The sequence below is a fragment of the Salminus brasiliensis genome, chromosome 13 (genome assembly GCF_030463535.1).
Source record: "Salminus brasiliensis chromosome 13, fSalBra1.hap2, whole genome shotgun sequence".
Lineage (NCBI taxonomy): Eukaryota > Metazoa > Chordata > Actinopteri > Characiformes > Bryconidae > Salminus > Salminus brasiliensis.
In genome coordinates, this window is record NC_132890.1 from 33,248,727 (window position 1) to 33,261,962 (window position 13,236).

Sequence of the window (13,236 nt, forward strand, 5' to 3'; positions counted from 1 at the left end):
CTCATCTCAACCTGATGAAAACACAGTACTCGCCTGTATTTTGCTTGTACCTTATGTAATGATTAATATAGAAAATAAGCAAGATAATTAATATTTGCAACCAAAAAACCTGTCGTTTATGATTAATTCAGCTGAAGGTGGAGGAGATATCACCATGTTGTTTGAGCTAGACCTGCTTTCCAACCTAAATACATTAACATATGTGTCCATATACATGTGATTAATAAAAAGAGGCTGTGAGGTGTCAAACACTGGTACATTAATTTTGACCACAGAGTAGGTGATGTGAACTAGGCCTGTCACAATAACTATGTTTTGCTGCAGAAATAATCGTGATAAACCATAATATTGTCATTGTGAGCCCATTTATGCCACTATAATTCAATTATGCCCTTTTAAAGAGCAATGAACCTTGAATTATTAAGAATATTCAGACATTAGAATTGAAATGTTTATAAAATTAAATAAATATCCCACATAAATAAAACATAAATGACTTGGATGAGAGCAACCACACCAGAGAAACCCGGTTATATTCAAAACAATTATTGTTAAACGCTGGCGGTTAATCCATGGCTCCCAGTCTGCTCTGTTTGTAGGGGGGCGCCATTATTGGTGCGTTGCATTCACTGCACTTATTTCCTACACGGTAGATGTCGCTGTCTGCTCACAGACTCCAGCAGAGAGCAGGCGAGAGTTCAGACAGGTGTACTTGGTAGTACTGACTTGGCAAGTTGGACCCGTGAGTATGAAGACAGCAGTGTGATGCATAATGCATTCTGGGATATTTGACTGTGTCAAGTCCACACAAGTCACTTCCTGATGCGTCCTCGATAACACAGGCTTTGTATGGTGCTATCCGAAGTCGACCGGATGAGGACGGGTTCCCCTTTTGAGTCTTGGTTGCTCTCAAGGTTTCTTCCTCTCGACCCGAGGGAGTTTTTCCTTGCCACTGTCGCCACTGGCTTGCTCAAAAGAGGCTCGGACCCGGATCTCTGTAAAGCTGCTTCGTGACAACATTCGTTGGGAAAACATTCGTCTGTATAGAAATACATTTTAATTGAATTAAATCAAACACATCCGGGCATTCAGACTGTACTGGGCTAGATGTGAACATCTCTAAACATCGCTAAAATATACTCAAGTAAACACAATTGGCAAGATCAAGGTCATATATTTTACAATAAGGTCAATAGCGTAATTATCAGGACAGGCCTAGTAAGAATTTTAGGGGCTTATTTGTAACACTGTGTTGAAGGTGTTTTGTAGCTGTTCTCTGATGTATAAATATTAATTATGTGACCCTGGTTTGGGTGCAAAATCTCCAGATGCTGCTTTACCTACCTATTTACCACCCTGTTATTTTGTTATCTCGCTAATTTACCTTTTACGGAGGGCTTCTGGGAAAAAAAGCACACAAGCTCTGCTGTAACCAGTCTCTTTACCTGTAATTGCACATATCAGTGACTGTAGAAAGCATGGACAGCGTAAGGTCTGCAGGTCTAGCGCCTCTGCTGGTTGATTGTGGTATGACGCGTAACTCCGGCCATCCCCATATGTTATTTGTTTTCCCACCAGAGCCAAAAACACAGAGCTTGATAAATGATTTAGCAGGATCAGGTAGACGTGTGCATTCATGTGGAGGAAAGCATGGAAAAATGCAGAGAAACGGTAGTGTGTGTGAGTGAGTGTGTGTGTGGGGGTGGTGGTGGTTGGGGTGAAGGTGGAGTTCACTGTTAGGTAAATGAAGCCGCCTGGGATTTCCAAGAAGACGTGCTTTAACCTGAGTGTTAAGACTGGGTTCTTGGGAGTTTCAGTCCCTGGCGCTGCTCCGTCCTGTTTGATCACCCTGGCTCACACAATAACAGCATGGGTGGGTCCGTGTTCAAGCTAGTTCTGTTACTGCAAGTGTGGGAACGCGTGGATTCCTCTGCCAGTAAAATCATTTGATTAGCTGATGATTCTCTTGCATATTGTTATTGTTATTAATTATGATGATGGTAATTGGAGTATAATTTACTGTAATGGTTGCTACAGAAATGTCATTTTGCCAGTTCTCAGTAGAGTGAACTACTTCAAAGGTTCCTGTGTTTCCTGAAGACCCCTTATGACTTTTTTGTGTCTTTAATAATTTTTTATCTTAATTATAATTATCAAACAGGAGTGAGTGTCTCAGAAGCCTTGCAACACTAAGTACCTCATTAACTACTTAATTTGCATGAACAAGCATTTCCCAAAACCTTAGTCACTAATGTGTAAGTATTTGACGCTGTACAATGTACAGTGAAATGTAGTAGTGAACACACACACTAGGGGCAATGATCACACACACACACACACACACACTCGGACTGGTGGGCAGCCAACTGAAGTGCACAGGGAGCAGTTGGGGGTTAGGTGCCTTACTCAAGGGAACTTTAGCCATGGATTGAGGGAGGAAACAGCCTTCATTCCCCCCCACCCCCAATTCTTACCTGCCGGTAAGATTCGAACCAGTGACCTCAAGCCACTTCTCTAACCATTAGGCCACGACTGCCCTTAAACTTACGGCAACCTAACAAGTAAATCAAACTACCCATTATTCATAAAATATATTAAGGTGGGTTTTGCCTGCAGTTAATCACCTTAAAGGCAGGGGGTGCTAATTCTAGGGGGGGGGGGGGGGGGTCTGCATGAAAAGGGTGGAATTATAATAAATAAATGTAGAATTATAAAACAAATCTAAAATTATATGTCAAAAATGTTCATTTTTATCATTATTATTATTATTTCATTATATCATTTTTCATTTTGGTATAATTCTGTTATTTGTTGTTTTATAATAATAAAAATAATAATAATAATAATAATAATAATAATAATAATAATAATAATAATTGTATGATGTGTTGTTGATTTTGTAAATAAGTCACGTCCTCTACAGCATCTTCACAGTGTAAAGTATAAATAGTTTCTGTACAGAATTTAAAATACTGGGGGAAAGCATGAGATGTGATGTATGTAAAAGTAATTATGCATAATATTAAAGATGTTCTATATTTATATATTATCTATTTTCTATATTTTAAAGTATGCATTCTAGTTTCTAAAACTGCCAATAGAATAGGACTCTCTGGAGCAGATAAACATGAACCTATTGGCACCACGCTGCTGCCTAATGCCAGGCGTGGGTTAGAGGGGTATAAAGCCCCCCAGCATTGATCTGTGGAGCAGTGGGGGAACTGTGTTCTCTGGTGCTCCATCCAATCCATTTAGGATGAGTTGTGGAGTAGGCGATGAAGTGGGGTGTTGATCATCATCCAACTTTACTGACACTCTTGTTGCTGAATACAATCAAATCCTCACAGCTGTGCTCCTCTAAAGCCTAGTAGAAAGTCTTTTTAACACCCTTGATTTCAGAAGAAACTGAATGTATGGACGCCTGAGCTGAGACTTTAGCATGTGTGAGTGTGTGTGGGTGTGAGTGTGTGGGGGTGTGTGTGGGCGGGGGTGTGAGTGTGTGGGGGTGTGTGTGGGCGGGGGTATGGTGAGCATGTTTGAAGTGTGTTTTTTTTATTTTTTTATGTGAAGAAACAAATGAAGTGATTGCGGAAGGGAGGGAGAGCGCTTCTGTTTTTGGAGGATGACAGCTGTGTTTTGCGTATTCTGTGGGGTAGATATCTGAAAATAGTACGGGAATATCTGCTGGGGAGTGCATGTGTGCCTGTGAGGAAGGTCACACCAAACAGGCGGACTGTATTTTCACCAGCGTTATCTGTCTGCTTTCAGCGAGCTTCCTCCGTCTCTCTCACGCTTTCATTTGAAGTGAGGAGGAAGGAAGACAGGCCCAGCCTGCCGGACTCTTCCACTCACATGAGCTCATGTTTAACCAAGTCTATGTAACAGAGAGAGAGAGAGTGTGTGTGATGTAGCTGTCCATCATTTATCCATCAGAACCCTCAGCAGCTGCTGTTACTGCAATAATAAAAAGTATGCAGTTCATTAAAACATGCAGAAGAATTTGTAAACAGTTGTAACCTTTTAAATGCTGCAGCAAACACATACAGTCCCACTCAGGGATCTGACCCAGCTCAGGGATCTGACCATTCAGCTTTGAACATGAAGCAAACATCAGCCTTACTTCTACTGATTCATGGGCTTTGAATGGCTCAGCAGCCTAATGTGCTACCACTATGGCCTAGGGGGACGCTGAGCTAGCCGAGGAAGTCTGAGAGAGCACAGTTGGCAATGCTCTCTAAAGGGTTAATTGGCAGTACCAAAAGGGGGAAAATTGACAAATAAATAAAATAAAAAAAACACAGACATTTTATATCTGTTTCAAAATCACATTCAGGTTCTCCAGAGTGGCACAACTGTCTAAGTATTTGCTCTATCATGGTTTAATGGTTTAATCGGTGATGCCACAGCTATTCGTGATTAGAGTAAGGGTTCAGTTTATGTTTAGATTAGGGTAAGGGTTTAGGTTAGGGTTCGATTACGGTAAGAGTTAGGATTAGGGTTTAGGTTAGGGTTAGATTAGGGTATAAATTAGGGTAAGGGTTTAGTTAGGGTAAGAGTTAGGGTAAGGGTTTAGGTTAGAGTTCGATTACGGTAAGAGTTAGGATTAGGGCTTAGGTTAGGGTTAGATTAGGGTATAAATTAGGGTAAGGGTTTAGTTAGGGTAAGAGTTAGGGTAAGGGTTTAGGTTAGAGTTCGATTACGGTAAGAGTTAGGATTAGGGCTTAGGTTAGGGTTAGATTAGGGTATAAATTAGGGTAAGGGTTTAGTTAGGGTAAGAGTTAGGGTAAGGGTTTAGGTTAGAGTTAGATTAGGGTAAGGGTTTAGTTAGGGTAAGAGTTAGGGTAAGGGTTTAGTTTAGGGTTAGGTTAGGGTAAGGGTTTCGTTAGGGTTAGATTAGGGTAAGGGTTTAGTTAGGGTTAGATTAGGGTAAGAGTTAGGGTTTAGTTGGGGTAAGATTAGGGTAAGAGTTAGGGTCAGGCTTTCATTAGGGTAAGAATTAGGGTAAGGGTTTAGTTTAGGGTTAGGTTACGGTAAGGGTTTAGTTTAGGGTTAGGTTAGAGTAAGGGTTTAGTTTAGGGTCAGATTATTGTAAGAGTTAGGGTTTAGTTGGGGTAAGATTAGGGTAAGAGTTAGGGTCAGGGTTTCATTAGGGTAAGAATTAGGGTAAGGGTTTAGTTTAGGGTTAGGTTACGGTAAGGGTTTAGTTTAGGGTCAGATTATGGTAAGAGTTAGGGTTTAGTTGGGGTAAGATTAGGGTAAGAGTTAGGGTCAGGGTTTCATTAGGGTAAGAATTAGGGTAAGGGTTTAGTTTAGGGTTAGGTTACGGTAAGGGTTTAGTTTAGGGTCAGATTATGGTAAGAGTTAGGGTTTAGTTGGGGTAAGATTAGAGTAAGAATTAGGGTTAGATTAAGGTTAGGTTAGAGTAAGGGTTTAGTTTAGGGTAAGAGTGAGGTTAAGGGTTTAGTTTAGGGTTAGGTTACGGTAGGAATTAGGGTAAGGATTAGATTAGGGTTAGATTAGGAAAAGAGTTAGATCAAGGTTTTAGTTTAGGGTTAGGTTAGGGTAAATATTAGGTTAGGGTATTGATTTAGGTTAGGGTTAGATTAGGGAAAGAGTTAGGGTAAGGATTGGGGTTGGTAGTCATCCCCCCAATCCTACTGATTATGTTGACTTTTATTACTTGTCATTATTCTTGGCCCCCCACTGTTGTTTTTATGGGGAAAAAGCATGCGGTCAACCTGGCCTGGCAGAGCTGCTCTGGAAAACAAATAAGAAAAAACATGCGAGTAAAAACACAAGGTGTTGACATTTTTGGCAGCGGAGGAAGGCCTGCTTGTCTGTGTTCCCCTGAAAGGTCACCGTGTTTCGCTGCAGCGGCAGCTCCACGTGTGAGGAACGCAGGAGATGGAAAAACAAACTCGATGTGGCCGCTTGAGAAGCAAAAACAACCCAGTGGGGAAACTTACAAAACAGAGAGCTTGGGGAGGGCACTGGCTGGGACCTTTTCATCCTGACTTGCTGAAAAGCAGGGTTGGAGAGTTGCATTATGTTGTGGTTATCTGATAGAGAGTCCGCTTCAATGGCTGCAGGGGCGGGTATGGGGTAAGGTGCGTGTGAGGCTTGTATTCCAGTGTCTAATCCCTCAAAGCAAAGGCAATCACAGGTCCTGCAATTACATCAGGAAAGTTGTGGCTGTAAACATCTTCCAGCGGACTGATTGATAGACTGTGATTTTTGGCCACTGGGGTGGCTTTTCCAGTGAACTGGGAAAAATAGGATCTGTCAGAAAGGTGATTCCCCCTTTGCGGTGCCATTTAGCGCCAATATTAGCATGGACGCTAGTTAACTATGCTAATGTAAAAGGGTATTAAGGGCATTCTAATTCATTAATTCATATTTTTGGGGCCTGGGAACACTGGGTGAAGGACAAGAATACCTCCTTGTCCACTGCAGCACAGGGACAACACACCAAACTCCTCACAGACAGAGACTGGAGCAAGGATCGAGCCCATTAACCCAGGCCCTGAAGCCACTATGCCAACCAGATGTTCTAATGATATGCTTAAATTTTCATAATTTCATAAGTTCATAATTTAGGTAACAGAGTTGTACTTTCAAAGTTACAGATAACAATGTCAATATCATGTCCAGGCAATACCCAAGATGCATTCCTGCCCAATGATTCCAGGTGGGCTCAAGAGCCAGGGGTGCTTGCCAGAAATTTTGGGCCCCATGAAAATACATTACTTCCTAATCACTCGATCAATACATTTAGGGCCCCTGTCAGGCACAGCCCCTTAGAATCCTCCTACCTTCCCCAACACTCAAAGGGTGTTTGACTTCTTCCGAAATGAAGGGTATTAAAAAGAGCTAATCCTGCTTTTGTTGGAGTAACTCTCTCTACTGTCCAGGGAAGAAGGCTTTCTACTAGTTTTTGGAGGAGCATTGCTGTGAGGATTTGATTGCATTCAGTGACATGAGCGTTAGCAAGGTCAGGATGTGAGTTAATCACCACCCAACCTCATCATCCCCAACTCCCAACTCATCCCATTAAAAATGATTGGATAGAGCACCATCCATCATTCCGGAGAACACAGCTCCACTGCCCCACAGCTCAATGCCCCCCTTTAGCCCACGCCTGGCATTAGGCATCTATTCTATTAGCAGTACTTCTCTATAGGGACTGGACCAGCTGTGTGTGTGTGTGCATTTACATTTACAGCATTTAGCTGATGCTCTTATCCAGAGCCACTTACAAGGTTACTCGTATTACAGAGGTGGGCCAATGTAGTGTTAGGAGTCTTGCCCAAGGAATCTTATTGGTGTAGCACGGGATAGTCACCCAGACCCAGAATCGAACCCCAGTCTCCCACATGGTGTGGTAGTTCACTGGCAGGTAGTGGTGTTTTCTGTTGCGTCACACCAACCACATGTGTATGCATTTGCACATTTTTGTCAACAATGGGTGCAACTTAAAGTTGCTGAATGCAATCACTAGAAGAAATATTGGGACTAGTAGTGTATGTCACTCATTTCCTTCTTACAATGTTGCTTAAAGCAAAGCAAAGAGCCTGGCCCCTGTATATACTGTAGGGTAGGGGTTTTAAAGCTAAATTGTGGTTGGCTGGCGCTCTGCCACCGGGAACATGGTCATTCCACGTTCTAAGTTACACCTCCAGGCAAGCCAAAAGCTTCTGTATAACCCGAGATTTATGGCCACTGTTAACCTTGAGCACTCCGGGCTTAACGATCTGAACACACGCACATATTCTTTCATCGTAAATATATCTGAATGTCTTTCATCACAAATACAGAGATTTAGCAGTGAGGTTTGGGTCAAAGATCAAGCCTAGTCCTGGATTTGAAGGGGTAATGAACAGTGTCACAAATTTAGAACAGCCATATCCTAAAGGAATGAGCTCAATTGTTGTGTTTTTCATGCACAGTTGTGTGCAAAAGCTTGGGCATCCAGCCAAATGACATATTTTGTTGATTTTCCATGGTAAGAAGAAGCTAAAACAACCTCTGAGTCACTAAATGCATAAATAAATGAACTAATAACTGAGGAATGTACTTGTGCACCAGGTGTGATTTGGATAAATGAATCCAAAGTTGCATTATTCGGACACAGTAACCAAAGACACAGCATTTGAGCACAAGAACCCATTGTAACTGTGAAGCATGGAGGTGGAGGTGGAATGGTCTAGGGCTGCTTTTCTGCAGTAGGGCCTGGAGAGCTCTCCAACATAGTACCCACTAGGAAGTTTTTACTGTATCAGAGGGCACTGGAGGAAAATGTGAGGCCATCTGTCTATAAACTAAAGCTGAAACCTCACACAGCTGAAAGATTTCTGCATGGAGGAGTGGGAACAACCTTCTCCCAGTTGATGTCAGAGACTAGAAGATCAACTATCAAGTTATTCCATCTATAGGGACAGCTATAGCCAGCTATAGGGACACAGGGGGACCAAACATTTTCCTAATTTCTATTAATTACATTTTATAAATTATTTGAAAAGACATTTCTTCAGTTTTATTGGATAGGGGTTAGGTTTAGGGGTTAGGTTTAGGGGTTAGGGATGGGCTACAATGGCAGACATGCAGGGTAACACAAATGTTTTCACCAACGAGCCTTTTGGCTAGTTAACATGACTTCCAGACAAGTTAACTGCCCTCCTGTTGGCTGTGCTGAAGCCCAATGAAGATTGCTGTGGGAGGTTGAGCGCTCTGTTAAACAGTGCTGGCGGAAGTTTGATAGCGCTACTATTCAGAGAGGGGTGATTCATCAAGGAGCCGCTATCAATATGCGTGAGAATCCCGCAAGTTGTGGAAGAGGTGGGACGTCTGTTGCTGTATCGCATAGCCTCTGGGTTCCAGTCCATTTTAGTGTCCTCCGGAAACCACAAGTTGGATCCATGTATAGATCAGTGCTGTAGTTTATGACACCAAGACTTCAGATATCACTCTATTTCTCAGAACCAATTCTGGCCAGGAGAATGGTTGCCAAGCTGATAACCCTGAACTGTTATATCCTCAGTCATATCTGATTTATTTATGCCAGTGGCATTGTGTGTCACGGAAGCTCTGTGATGTGGGAAGAATAAGGCAGAGCGTTTGACACGAATGTGTCGGTTTTGATCCTGAAAGCATTGCATGTTGGTCATGCCTGTTTTGGACCTGAACTGAATGTCTCATTGTGATAAGAGACAATGACCAGTGAGTCACGTTTCTCTATTTGAGCGTCTGAACAGACTCTGACATGCTTGTTGTTGCTGCTGGGCCCCTTTGATAGCACTGCTTGCCTGTCAGCTTCAGCTGTGATCCATATCTAGGCCTATACCTGTAGGGGCTATGTGGGCCTAGGGTTGAGCATATAAGCATATAGGCCGCAATGGGAATTCCACCGTATTGTACTCAGCCAAGAGCAGCTTATATGTCAAATGGAAGAAAACAGAGCTTTGTACAGCATGGCTTTCTGGGGATGACCATTTTCAACCCAACACTGGATGCAGTTCTGTGTCTATGGTAGGTCATTTTTGCATTTTTGAGCTGTGGCTTACTTTAGCAGAGCCAAAGACATGGTGAAAAACTGTCCCGTTAACAGTGGCTTCTCTCCTATGCTTTGGAGTTGAAAAGCATATAGGCCACGGTGGAAACTACCCTGTTGCGCTCAGCGTGGGCCAATTAGGAACAACCTATATGTAAAAAGGAAAGCTCTGACAGAGGCTGCGGTACATCTGGTCAGCAGCTTAAAGCATTGGTTAATTTACTGACTGCATATGACAAGTCAGGTCATGTCAAGTTGACCTTTATCTCTGAACAGGAAATTCAATTAGCAGCAAAAGCATCCATGCTAAAAGCAGTGTTTCACAGGAAACAGACTGTTCTCATGCAGTTGAATAAAAGCAGACAGGGGTCGCCGTATAACAGTAAACAACGAATTATGTCTGTGCTGACTGCCCCCAAACCTGTTTTCTGCTTCCGACTACCTGTGGCCAACTGGAGCACGGCATCACTTCGCAGTGCAAACAATATATATATTCTCAATTTGACAGCATGCCAAAGTTAAATATGGTAATGTAAGAAAGGCTATGGTAAATGGTTAGCAGAAAAGGCCTTTTAGAAATAAGGAATTATTAGAAGAATTATTGACTCAGTAATATTGAATTGCCATGTTATTATTTTTAAATATTATCTCATTATTTTTAGTTGATTTCTCATTATTTTTAGTTGATTTCTCATTATTTTGAGATGATTTCTCATTATTTTGAGATGATTTCTCATTATTTTAAGATACCAAGTCATAATGTTGAGATACTATCTCATTATTTTGAGATTATTTCATTTTATTTTAAGATACCAAGCCATCATTTCAAGATTATTTCTCATTATTCTGAGATGATTTCTTATTATTTTGAGATGATTTCTCATTATTTTAAGATACCAAGTCATAATGTTGAGATACTATCTCATTATTTTGAGATACTATATCATCTTGAGGAACTTTGTTATTTTGAGATACTATCTCATTATTTTGAGATACTATCTCATTATTTTGAGATACCACATTAATATTTTGACATCTCATTATATTGAGATGCTATCTCATTATTTAAGATACTATCTCATTATTTTGAGATACCAAGTTATTTAAAGATACTATCATTATGTTGAGATACTAAGTTATTTAAAGATATTATCATTATTTTGAGTTGAGTTTAAGTTGTTATGAAAAGTCCTCTCATTATTATCTCAGAAATATAATTATTTTGCCAGACTATCTCATTGTTTTGAGATAATGTCACATTATTTTGAGATACTAAGTGAGAATGTGTGTAACTCCCTTGTATTGGAGTGATTCACATCCATTTAGGACTAAATAGAGTCATCGTATCATGGAAAACTGTGCCAAGACCTACTATTCAGTGCGAGCGAACTGCTGTTTGAGATGCTGTCATTACTTTGAGATAATTTGTTATTTTTGTTCTAAGTTGTTATGAATACTCTCATAATCTCATTATTATCTTACAAATCTCTATTATTTTGACATACAATCACATTGTTTTGAGATACTGTCACATTATTTTGAGATACCAAAGATACTAAATTGTTATTTTGAGATGCTTTATGATTTTGGGTATGGGTAAGTGATGGGTATGGGCTTTTATAAAAATCAATGCTTGGGTTGAAGAGTTCGTCCAGGGTAAAGTATGGCGAATAGTCTCTGATATCTAGACTAGGCTAACCACAGATATTTGACTAAAACCAGTCACGACTCGAGGGACGTTCCCACACGCAAGGGCTTAGAAACGTAGAACAAAATGACTTGTCTGCTTTTCGAGGTGAATATAAGGCACATTATGGGAGGAAGTGCAGGACGTGAATAGAAAGTGAGCAGAAAGTGCGCGTGTCTGCCTTCCATTGTGTCAACAAGTGCAGCGTGCATGCGTCTCCCCACGCATGCGCATTGCTTATGCCCTATTGTGTGACCTGAGTCGTGCTTGCATGTGCGTGAGGGATGTGGGAGGCAGGGGGAGGGAGCAAGTGGCATGCAGAGCACCCAAGGGTTGGCTATTGTGTCATTAAATGGGGACAAGTGCTTCTGAAGGAAAGGATATGGAGCAAGTATGACCTATATATATATATATATATATATATATATATAGTGTTAATGCAATAAGGCCACATTATCCAAAGGTTACATCTTATTATGAGAGCAAATAGGAGACAGAGGGCATGTAATCATATAGGCCACCCTGGCACTATTTTACTGCAGCACACTTGTTTGAATGATGTGGGTGGTAATAGTAATAGAGATCCTAACGTCTTTTTGTGGACTTTTGGAGGGATTATGGTGGGATTTTGCCCTAAAAACACCCTGCATTTACCTCTCCACCATAAATAAATAATAAAAATAAAGAGTTTAGGCCAACATCCTCTCAAAACCCTGGGAAAGTTTTGCCTCAGGCATTTTGCTACAGGGACTAGACCAGCTGTGTGTTGTGCATTTGCACATCTGTGTCAGCAATGTAAAGTAAATCAGCTAATTCTAAGTTGTATGTGACCTATCCAGTGTTCACTATACACTGTGGAGGTGAGAATGCAGTATTAAGGATTGTGCATCGGCTTACCCTACACACCAGAGGGCGCAGTTGTTTACACTTTTGGGTGCCTGGCGTTCTCAGGCCCACTAAATGACACTGGGGCGTTTAGAGAATGTGTGTAACTCCCTCGGATTGGAATGATTCACATCCATTTAGGGCTAAATAGAGTCATCGTATCATGGAAAACTGTGCCAAGGCCTACTATTCAGAGCCAGTGAACTGCTGTTTGGCTGGACTGATTATTTTAGTCTGGGTGAGACACTGCAGGGGAAGGTGTGGGTAAAGCAATGTGTGACGCATAATTAGCTCATCCCAGTGAGCCATTGCTGTCCTGCACTGTAAAAAAGAGAAGTATTAAATATATGTATATGTATATATATATATGGACAAAAGTTTTGGGACACCCGCTCATTCATTGCTCCTTCCAAAATCAAGGGTATTAAAGCATTGCGGTGAGAATTTGTTGCACTCCTGACATTAGGTCCATGTTTATCTGGGTCCTATTCTATTGGCAGTATTGCCAATATAAGTATAAGTAGGGTGCAACTTAAAATAGCTAAAAGCATTCATTAGAAGGGGTGTCCACAAACATATATATATATATATATCCTTTAAGATTTCTTTGTAATAGTGTTGGTGGATAATCTGATGGGTACGGTCTTCAGTTCTACCTGTGATGTCCAAACCAATGGGAGAGCTTGTTTAGCTTGATCTTCCTAGATACTACTGATAAATAACTGATCCTGACTAACCAACTTTCTGTTTAGCGTTTCAAGAATTTAACCTGTTTGTTGTCAAACAAAACATAACAATGAGATGGGATTGGTACTGTAATATTGGTACAGTACTATAATTGGTACTGTAATACTGCCAGTGTTTAAAATTAGCATCATGTGTATGTTGCAGTTCCATTAAACAATAAGACCTCCTCTAAAGGCCTTGAAGGCCCTAAGGGTTCCCTGCATTTACACTTTAGCGTATTTGGTAACATGTAGGGCCGGTTTGAGCCTAGTTCTAGACAAAAAAATCCTTTTAATGGAGAATTTCCATTCATAATGCTCTGCAGTCCAAGACTAGGCTTAATCATAGTCTGGGGAAAGCAGCCAATAATGTAAACGTATAGTATAGAACA